This window comes from Podarcis muralis, chromosome 4, assembly GCF_964188315.1.
Source record: "Podarcis muralis chromosome 4, rPodMur119.hap1.1, whole genome shotgun sequence".
NCBI lineage: Eukaryota > Metazoa > Chordata > Lepidosauria > Squamata > Lacertidae > Podarcis > Podarcis muralis.
Genome location: NC_135658.1, coordinates 45,519,947 through 45,531,608, shown reverse-complemented (window position 1 = coordinate 45,531,608; position 11,662 = coordinate 45,519,947). Strand labels below are relative to the sequence as shown.

Genomic DNA, 11,662 nt, shown 5'->3' with positions numbered 1-11,662 from the left:
AGAGAGTGGGGGGTCTAAGCTATAGCTTGTTTACCTTATATGTAAATCCGGCACTGGATGGAACCTGAAACCTTTGGAATGAAAAAATGAGCTATTCCATGTAGCTCCAGCACTTCCCTACCAATCATTCCACTTGGCTTCAGGGCTGCTGTGGCAAAAGCAATGCTCATCCATAATAAGTAAAAACAAACAAAACAGTTTCTGAAGGAATAACTAAAGAAATAAAAGAAATCACAAAGACAAGATACTGAAAGAAAATGTGTACAGTATACTTTTTTAAAAAAGTATTTTGAGATTTCTGCAGCATGTTTGTATAGCCAGGGCCTCAGCTACTCTAAAGCTATGTACTTTTAAGTGGCTTTGAGGGAAAGAGACTGAGGCACAGATCAATTGAAGACTTACTCTTGGATGTAATTCCAAATAAGATATGAGAGAGATATGGGAAGTACTCATCTCACCACCAGTCTGTCTCTACAAACCAGTTTTTATTCATATGTAATATCTGCAGTGAATCTACGAGTAATCCTCTTGGCTTTAAAAAATTCATTCAGAATGGACACATGGCTCCCAGAAACCCAAGACATTTTTAAAATAAATGATAGGCTCTTCTCCAAACCCTTATAATTGTCACTCCAGCAAGACAGGGCAGCATTTGGTAAAAGCTATAAAGCAAGTCTAAGGTAAATAAAACTTAGCAAGAGTTTCACAAGGTGAACTGGTTTTTATTTTAGTGGGATACGAGAACAGTTCCTTCCCTTTTGATGGAACTTTAAATCATAACTTGGATATAATCTGACACAAAATGAAATAAAAAGTACATAAAGAAACTTTTTATCTAGTGATTCTTCTGGGGGAAATGAAGTATTTGGTTCTTTGCTATGCCCTGTGAAGACATCAGTAGGAGGCAACAGTGTTTCCAAATTTTAGAATTACGTGCAGAAAACCAAGCTATTTTTTAATTATTATTTTTATGCAAATTCTGAATTGAACCAAGGAGAGTTTGCTCGTTACTAGAATGCCCCTTTTGGTTTGGAAATGTTTAATATACATGGTATGCCAGTATTTTGATGTGGATTGATACTCCAGTCCAGTAATCGGTTTTGGGTGAAGGAACTTCAGTGTTCATACAAAGTTCCCCAGCCTATTAACAGCTTCCCCATTCACTGAAACTAAAGAGCTGGCTTATGTTCTCCTTCCTCTGAAATGAATAGGAACCTCAATTCATGAGCCACTAAGCCAAGATGGCTATCTGGGTAGGTCTATCAGGATTCAGTCAAAATGTCAATTCCATTTTCCTGTACAAATTAGCCAATATCTGTGAGTTCTTTGTGATTCTTCCTCCTCTTCCATTTCCAAAGACAACAATACTATTGTGAACATCATGGCTTTTTAGGGAACCAAAGCCTATTTTAAAAATAATGGAGTACTTCATCACTCTTATATGTCTCTGCTTGCACTTAGCAACTTCTGAGTCGCGTCACTTGGGGCACACTTGCAATCCAAATACCAGTTAGTGAAGCAGAAGTTGATGCAGTTATATCTGAAAGGCTGGCCTGAGAAATTTAAATAGCTCTTTATATTCCAGGTTCATAATATTATGCAGTTTTATGCTCAGTATATTTAAGCACTGAAACCTAAGACATAAGGCATATCTGAAAAATTAACAACATCCTGTAAGGTAATGATCACTGGCAAGGGCTATTAAACTCTAAAATGATCTGTGTGGATATTATTATGGTTAAAATGTTTGAGGATTATTGCATTTCTCCTTACAATTACATTTGGAATAGCATTAGTAGGATTGTTTTAGAAGCCTTCTACTCTCATTCGAGAGAACTCATTCAGAGGCGGCTGGCAGTGTGTACACTGCTTTACATAATATCCTGCCTTGCAAAACACATGGTCAGCACTGTCAGCTTTGATCATTTGCTGTGGAAGGTATGTTGCATATATGGCAACATGTCACAGCAAGTTTTCACAGTATTTCTAATACAATATTATACAGTAGAACCACACAACAACCAGACTGGTTGCTGGTGACCACCATGTGGAAAAAACACAAGGCCATTTGAAGGAAATCTAGGGTTGTAGAAACTAGAGGGTGATGCAGAGGTTCTCTGAACTGGTTTGGGCCTCATATGGTCTAGGAGTTCCCTAGTGATAAACAATGCATTAATAGCTGTAGGTTAGGAAGTCTCATGCAGGTACTATACACTGATGGAAGAATCTATATCACCTTTAAGTTCTCAAGCTAGTGAGAGCAAAATGCTCCTGGTTCAATTCTGAATGGGCCCCGTTGAAATGAAGTATTTGAAAGAATATTCATTAGTTTTCCAAAAAACTAATCTTGCAATCTCTCTCTGCTATGGAATTGTGCAATACTAGGATCAAATAACTTGAAGGGATTCCATGGATCATTCGTGGCATATGACTCTTACAATCATCTCACTAAGACAAGATGAAGTCTATGGTTACAATGCACAGAGTAAACCTAGTGATTTTATCAGCTTTCAGCATGCTTACCTCTGCAAAACCAGCGTAGTGTGTGCAGGGTGTGTGCGCATGCAGTGATGCTATTGAAAGTGTAACTCCTCCTCTGAAATGTCTCCTTTTGCCATTTTTGGCTCTTTTGGTATTATTTGCCTGTTGTGGAGAATCTAAAATGACTGAGCTCAGAAAATAGTGAAGGCATATCTCAGCTTTAGAACAGCTGGTGTTCAAGGGCAAGTAGACTTTAGGTTGTATCCACTAGGGAACGAAGAAAGGAGGGACAATAGGCTTTATCGTAAGAATGGGATGAATCGACAAGCTTTATGTAAGAATCCTTGGAATGAGTTGAGCAACCAGGGAAAAATAAATGCTTGAGACAAAAAATGATCAATAAGGTCAAACACTGGATAACCTTGTGCTTTTGCATATCAATTCTCTGCTTATCCTTCCCATCTCTTAGAATCTCTCTTCTTAAACTGCTTCTCTCTTATTTTGCTTTCACAGGCTTGCAGAGAAAGGTGGCACACTGTGAATAAAGGCTGAAGGAATGTGCTCGCAGGGCTAAACTGTCATGATGCATAATCAGGCAATTAAGATATTAAGAGAAAGTAAACAGTCACAGTCCTGATCTCCTGATCATTGCTCTTCAGGCTGTGATGCTGAGTACAGGGAGGAAAAATGAGCTCATCTTTCCCCTTATGTGAAAAATTGTTTGGAGAGAGGTGGTGGTGGTGATGATGGAGTTCTGGTCTGCAAGTTAATCTTACTTCCTGGAGATGTTGTTCAGCTGAAAAAGAAGAACAAGGAATGAAGCACCACAAAGAGTTTATTTCATGAGTCTATCCCACTGTTGAGAGCTGAAGTACAGTGGTGCCCCGCAAGACGAATGCCTCGCAAGACGGAAAACCCGCTAGATGAAAGGGTTTTCCGTTTTTGAGTTGCTTCGCAAGACGAATTTCCCTATGGGCTTGCTTTGCAAGACGAAATGTCTTGCTAGTCTTGCGATTTCCCCCCCGCTCTCCCCTCCTTTTTCTAAGCCGCTAAACCGCTAATAGCCTTTTAGCAGCTAAGCCGCTAAGCCTTTAATAGCCGCTAAGCCACTAAACCGCTAATAGCGCTAAGCCGCTAAGCCGCTAATAGGGTTGCTTCGCAAGACGAAAAAACCGCTAGACGAAGAGAATCGCGGAACAGATTCTTTTCGTCTTGCGAGGCACCACTGTACAGAGTAAACATTGGCTGCTACTAACAAATAATTTACTAGTGTTAGATGGTGTATCTGGCCCAGACTTTGTTGCTAGTTCTCCGGGGTGGGGTGGGGGGATGGACCCCTGATGATTGGTGTAATCTTAACAGGCTTGCCAGTACTGTACACATGTGGGAGAGGGATAGTTCCAACAAGGTGACTGAGGTTTTTTTTTCTCCCTCCCATAATTAAAAACCACTTTTGCTGCTGCTTCAGGCAGTGACAGATCAGTGTTATATCTTCATTTTGATTAGAACACACCAATGCTGTTTTTTATTTTAGTAAAGGTAAAGGACTGCCTGGACAGTTAAGTCCAGTCAAAGGTGACTATAGGGTTGTGCCGCTCATCTCACTTTTCGGGCCAAGGGAACTGGCGTTTGTCCGGGTCATGTGGCCAGCATGACTAAACCGCTACTGGTGCAACAGAACACTGTGACAGAAACCAGAGCGCATGGAAACACCATTTATCTTCCCGTCACAGCAGTACCTATTTATTTACTTGCAGTGGTGTGCTTTAGAACTGCTAGATTGGCAGGAGCTGGGACAGAGCAGCGGGAGCTCACCCCGTTGCGGTCATTAGAATCACCAACCTTCCAGTCAGCAAGCCCAAGAGATTCAGTGGTTCAGACCATAGCGCCACCCGCATCCCTTTTATTTTAGTATTTATAAATGGCTCTACATTTTTGAAAAAAGTAGCCAGACGGTATACAAAAAAAGACTATATAAAGCCTACGTATTACAAATCATAAAACAATGTTAAAAACATGAGGCTAACAAGAATTAAAAGCTGCAGAAACAACATTTGTCATGACATAGCACAGCTTTTGCCAAACAGTTTTGTTGACTACAACTCCCATCAGCATGCTAACATAGCGTCACCCCTGGGAGCATTCTTGGGGGGAAAGATTGCTATCTAATTTAACAGGCAAGAGTTGAAATGTCCTAAACAAACCAATGAATAAATAAAACTTTCTGGAATATGTAAAATTCTTCCACCTTCAACCATTTGGCTTTCGACATGATCACTTTTGTTCTCATATTTGGACTCACAGAAAAAATGAAACATATATTTGAAATAAAACGAGCATTAATACTAGACACAACATATTTTATAGTCAAAAATGCTTCTGTTCAGCCACATGCAAGGTTATGCCTAGTGGTTCACATAAAAATGTCCTGTGTGTAAATTGTAGTCTTAATTTCTATTCATGGTACAAATAGCATATATTTTACCTAATATATAAAATACCAAACCTTGAAGACATGTTCGAAAGGACGTTAGGGAAAGATAAGCAGCTCCAAATCCGAGCAAATTTATGGAGACTCATAAAGAACAAATGAGTGCATATATTTTTGCATTGATTATTGTTGCTCACTGGCCTTATCTGTAAAAGTTTCATATCAGAAAAGCTGGAACACGGCTCAAAAGGAAAGCCACATTGCTTTATTGTCACAGAAAAGCAACAGAGAACATAATTTTCTGTGTTATCTCTGACTTATAATTAATTTTACAAATAAATTGAAATTAAATTGTACATTATACTTGGATAAAGGTTTCCTGCAGACTCTGAAAAAAGGTTTTGCTTGTTTTCTGTTTTGCTTTTGAAGGGCATAGATGCACCACTGCATGTGAACAGATCCCAATTTGAAGAAAAAACATGAAATTCCATCTCAATATAACACAATGAGAAAAGGTAGAAAAGCAGAAATGGCCGTGGAGACCACCTGCCTTCTTCCACTTTTGCCTTCTTCTGTGCACAAGCATTTCACAATTCACCAATTCATCAAATCCAAACAAATCCCTTTTGATTTTTCCACAGGTTCCCAAAGCATTTTTGTGATTTTAAGTTGTTTTAAGCCGTTTTTAATATTGTGTAATATTTTGTTTTCATATCAATGTGTTTTAAGTGTTGTAACCTGCTAACAACAACTACTACTTTGGAAAAGTTCATTTCACTGCCTGAGATGAAATGGGAAAGTGCCATTGCTGGTACTCCACCACAGAATCATAGAGTTGGAATCTCAACTAAAGTATTGGTGGCCATGCAACCTCTGCTTAAAACCAGAACCTCACATACTGGGGTTGTATGGCGCTGGCTTCTGATGAGATCTCACTGGAAACTTCTTCTTCTTCTTGCTTTGCTGGCAGGCACTCATCGGGGCATTGCCTCATGCAATCCTGCTACCCGAGGTGGCTGCCTCAGTCTGTCTCATGGGTGGGCCAGCCCTGATAGGCATCAACATTAGGCAAAGCTCTCAAAATAGACTCTCATACTTTCAAAATAAAACAAATTCCCAATTCTCCAAACTTCTGCTCACCAAAACATGCACCTCTCAAATGTTTAATACAGAGCATCATAATCCTAAAGAAAAACATAAATAGGCACCTGCAGTCATAGACCTTCCAGGTGGCTGCATCTCCTAAGGTACAGCTTTGCACCCACAACAGAAACATGGTTTCTAAGAAATAGAATGTATAAAAGCGATCTGCAACAAAACTAAACTAAAATGTTGCAGCCTATTTCTAGACCTAAGAGAACTGTCTTTGGTCATGATTCCAGGCATTCTGGTAGAGGCTAGTGGAGTTTAGGAGTTGAAGAGGTTGGGGGAAATACAGGGTTTCCCTCCCTTTCCTGTTCCGGAGGTCTTCTCCTAATGTGCTCTATCATACTAGAGGGTTTAGGTGCGGAGATGGTGCCCAGGCTGCAACTTTAGTGTTTTATTGCTGGTAGAGTATGTGTGAGGGAGTATGTTTCTGGATAAAATGGGGAAATAACACTCAGTGCTCCCACCAGAACTCTTCCTCTTTAGTGCTTGGAGGAGTTTATTTTTTATTTCCTGGGACACATCCCCATGTGCCTAGTTCTCCCTCCAGGATGCTTATAAACTGAAATTTTTTGGAAAATTCAGGACAGACCAATGAAAGTGCTTCTTCACACAGCACATAGTTAAACTACAGAATTGCCTCCCAGAGTAGGCAGTGGTGGCCACCAACATGGATACTTCTAAAAGAGGATTAGGCAGATTCCTGGAGGTATACCAATAGCTACTGGCCACAATGGCTATGCTCTGCCTTTATGGTAGGAAGAAGTATGCTTCTGAATGCCAGTTGCTGGAATTCATGCACACATCTTGCTTGAGGGTGAGAATAGGATGCTGGACCAGATGGCTCACTGGCCTGATCCAGCAGGCTCTTCTTAATAGCTAAAGGACTGAAGAGAAGAAGAGTTCAGGAGCATTTCCTCCCTTCACTCAAATAATTTCTTTAATAAAGAAAAATTCAAATGCAAAGATATAGCACAGCCATAGCAAAAGTACAAGAAACAAACAAAGCAAAATGAAAGGAAGGGTTTATAAACAACTTACTGTGAAAGAAGAGGGATCAACATTGTTAAAGCAATTCTCAAGTTTGGTTGTTGTATGGAAAATGCACTTTTTGTTTTGTTCTAACTCTGAATAGATTCATGATTTTTTAAGGTCTTTACACATAATGTCAGGATGTAATGAGACTGTTATAATAAATTATAATAGAGGTATTAGTCTGGACGTAATATGGATTTTAAAATGCTTGGATTGCTCAAAGCTGTCAGCGGTAATTCAGTATTTTGTTAGTTGCCAGCTAGAAGGAACTTCAGAATCTCTTGCATGGCATTGTTTGAGAAATAGCACCATTTTCTTACATTTTCTTTTAGTGTGATATGAAAGCACATCACACCTATTATTAAAACGGGTAAATGAAAAGGTATATTTCCTTCTTCAACTATGGATTACAAATGAGGGCTTAGAAGATTCATGGAGCAGAATGGACAATGGTGTTCTAAGTTATTTTCTATAACTCTGTGTAACTTCCCTACTCTCAGTGCTTTTACTCATTGACTGCAGATACCTTAAATATATTTCCATGTGCATTATGGCTTGGATCTGGCCACATTAGTTTTTTTTTAATAGAACTTTGGATCCAAACTATATAGGAAATAATATTCTTTGATTATTTTTATCTGAGCACTTTTACAGGTGGCAGCAAACACACCTGTAATAAAACTGGTTGTTATTTTAAAATAAATCTCTTACCTATACCTCATTCTAGCTGGAAAGGGTATAGGCATTGTATTCAGCCTAGTGGAGAGCCAGGACTCACCAACATATAGCTGCCCTGAGCCCGGGTTCGGCTGGGGAGGGCGGGATATAAATAAAATTTATTATTATTAAATAAATAAATTTATTATAGCACCTTTGGCCAGGCTGCTCACTCCTTTTATGGTACCCACCCACTTGTGCCTGGCTACAATGCAGACTTTGTCTTGTTGTTTACAGGCCAAGTAGGATTTTTTTGTTTTGCCACGTGAACTGACTGGCTGATATTCTGATATTTGTGGAGTTGCTGTTTCTGTTGGCTACTCTCTATGGCGTAGCGTGGGTTGTCAGCACCAGGGGCAAGGCAAGTAATTTGCGCCCCCTAACCCGTGGATTTTAGCACTCGAGCCAGGTAGGGGCAGAGAGCTGCGAGTGCGAGTGCCCCCCCAGATGTTGCGCCCGGTGCGGCCGGCCCCCCCTGCACCCCCCACGCTACGCCACTGGCTACTCTGCATTACAAGCCAGGCAGGTGGCAGGGTATATTCCATATACAGTGGGTTATGTTAGTCACCTTTTGAAGAAATGTTCAGGAAAAAAGATATACAAGCAGGGTCAGGAAAACACTGAGGCACATTGGGGATGTGGGATTCTTGACATTTGCAACTCAAGGCTGCAAGACCCAGGATAAGGCCCCTGTTTATGTCCAACGTATGTCAGAGGTTTAGGAGCAGGGAGGGAGTAAATCAGCAAGGCTTTACTTAATATCTGACCAGCACCTTAACACCCAGCTAAGTGGAGGGATTAAGGAGTCACACTACCTCCAGGTCAGGCTTGGCCTAATTTTGAAGGAGCATTTGTGTTGCACCTCTCGTTTGTTGAAATGTTGAACAAAAGGCGAATGAATTGTGGCCATTCAGCCAATCTGCACGTCTCATATCTATTTTAGTTCTTACAGGAAACTGCAAACAAATCATACAGGAAGGTTCAGAAATAGGTGTGGTGTATGTTTAAAATCAGAATCAATTGTTAATTTCATATATGGCTCTGTTGAAGTTAAATAAATTGGAAAAGAATGTCACACACTCTTTTGAATTCCACTTAAAATGCAAGTTGGTCTAGAGTTGAGTTCAGATAATCATCTGCAGTTTGTGGTCTAGAAGGCATGAAGTGTCTAATGTGCTATAACGCTAATGATTAATGAGGCTGGCCATGATTCCAGATTCTTCCAGTGGGTCTGTACAGTGCATAGACTCTTTTATTGTCATTTGGAATTCTGCTACTGAAAACGATGATGATACATTGACATTTATTTTAAGGAAAAGCCAACCGGCCTTTTGAAACAAATTACCGCAGAACATTTGGAACACTACCACTTATGCTTCTAAATGACACAAAGCTTTGCCAATACCATTTAAAATGCAGGGACAATTACAATTCACTGTTATCAGCCACCTCAGTCTCTTCACGTTTTGCATTCACATTAGGGTGAACACCGCACATCATCTCTTTATACTTCCAGCAGATACATGTAATGCTGGTTTAAAATATGGGTATTAAATGCACCCAACCCAACATGATAATCACTTTTCACTGGGTTGGATCCCAGTGAAAGTGTCACTTGTGTGAATAGAAGGGCTACTCTGGACTTCCGGGTTGGCGCCATCGCCGAATGGCGGACTCCCTCCGAGCTCCGGAGGGAGCCTGCTTGGCAGGGGCTGGGTCTTACCGCGCCGGCGACGCGGGGACCCTTAAAACCCACGGCCACGGAGGCCGTGGACATGGTGACTCGGCTGGCACCGCTAGCGCCCTCCCGACTCGTGAAGGAGCCTTTTTAAAGGCTACGGATCGGGTGCCGGGGAGAGGCGCGGTGCTTTGAGTCCTCTGCTAGCCCTGCCGAGCGAAGCCGCATGCCATCCAGCGGAGAGCGCTGACTTCTTCCATTGAGAATTCGGACTTTTAACAACAACCCGTGAGTAATTTGGAAAACCGGGTTTAAAAGGAGAAAAAAAGGAATTTTTTTCGGATTTGGTACGAGCGGGGGGGGGGGGATCCAAAAAGGAAGTCAGTCCCCCTCCCTACTGTAAACATTCTAAAACAAGGACCGGGCAACCAAGGTCACGAAAGAACTGTATTTTTGATAAAAACCAAGAATTTCACGATGGGAAACTACAAGAAACTGTGCTGGAGGAGAAGAGTGGAGGGAGAAGGAGAACGTAACCCCCCCCCCCCTGGGAACCGGGGCGATTGGAGAGAGAGCCTGGTGAAAAGAGACGGAGACTTTGACAGCTGTCAAAGTAGCTGTCAAAGCTGGAAAAATTTAAAGAGGACTCTGTTTTGAGGACTTTGCTGGTCAAATTTGTTACAATTTGCTAAGATTCGGATACAAAATGGCGAAAATATGGAACAACAACTAGACTTTTGGACTAGAGGAAACAAAGTTATAACAATCCCCCTAGAGGAGTTTCGGGAAGTTAAATACTATAAAAATAACTTTAAACTTAAAAAAAAAAAAAAAAACTGGCAAGGGACTGGGGGAAAAATCTGATTATGGATTTAAGAATTCCAGGCAGACAACATAGATTGGTGGACAGGGGGAACTCAAACCGGGGAAGGGGGGGGGGAGAACTAGAACCCAAAGGCTTGCAACTATTTTTTGAATTCTTTTTTCTATATACTTTTTATCTTTTTATATCTTTATATTGTTTTTCTTTATATATTTTGTTAGGTGTTTTTATTTAAAAAAAAAGGGAATTCGTGGAAGGAAAATGGGGGGGACCTTGGGGAGAGAATTTTTACTTTTTATCAAGGGTAATGATGAGGACTGTATAAGCTTAAATTTGAATATTGGGCTAAACAAACTAAGTTTAAATTAGGAGGGAGAGCTTGTTGAGCTAACGATATGAAAGGGGAATATGGCAGGGATGGGGGAGGGGGGGAGTCCCAGAAAGTGGATAATGAAAATAAGGTTTTAAATGCATTCTGTTTTTGTCTTATCTTTACTTTCTGTTTTCTGAAAATTTCAATAAATATGATTTAAAAAAAAAATAGAAGGGCTACTCTGTTCATAGTAGCGACTGAAATCCAGTAGAAGGAGTGCAAAGGGGGTGCAAAGGCAATTTTTGCATATCCCCCCCCCCCCCCACATCTCGTGCCCCTCTTATGATGTTCTGGAAGGCCCTCAATCTTCCAAGGCAGATTGTGAGGAGGCACATGTGACTGTAGGGAGAACGAAGAATTAGTAAATATCACCCCCACCACCACTTCCTTCAGCATCAGCAGAACTCTGGATCAAACCCATTACCTCTATTCCTGTAAATATGATACCTTTGAATAACTAATGTTCTTTTTTTAAAAAAAAATTATTTGTAATAATAATGTTCCAGATGCCTTCAAGTGAGTCAGTCCATTCATAACTGTCTCTTGAACTGCCTCACTGCTGAGAGCAACTGAAGCACCATCACAAAACTGAAAGGGTGAAAACAGATATTGCAGCAACCTGTGATTTTTACACAGGGGGAAAAACCCCCAATTGCATCTGTTCCCTATGGACAGAAGCAAGGAAAGGTGTTTTAGCACCAGCAAGCAGTAAACCAATAGCCTTTGTATGACCTGCTCCCTCTTTGCATGCTTGAAAATTCCACCTGAGGGCGCATTCCAATGAAGGGTATATATTATATTAGTTTTCCTAATTATAATGCTAGTGCTTCTGTCCTGTTTTCTAATGTTCCCTTCACACAGCAGAATATATTGTATTAGGGAGCTATGGCTTTTTCACCGATACACCAGCATGTCATACTAAATTTCATTCACACCAGTGAACATCCTTTGACAATGTTGCTACTCTCCCAGCCTTTC

At 40.7% G+C, this 11,662-nt stretch overlaps 1 long non-coding RNA gene across 1 annotated transcript in view; it reads right to left on the bottom strand.

Moving 5' to 3' along the window:
* Window positions 1-541: 541 nt before the first annotated feature.
* LOC114595981 (uncharacterized) overlaps window positions 542-11,662 on the bottom strand; it is a 229,053-nt gene continuing 217,932 nt past the window's right edge. Inside the window, exon 3 of the long non-coding RNA XR_003706385.2 lies at window positions 542-3,277. This is a non-coding gene — a long non-coding RNA (uncharacterized LOC114595981). The remainder of the gene's footprint in view (window positions 3,278-11,662) is intronic.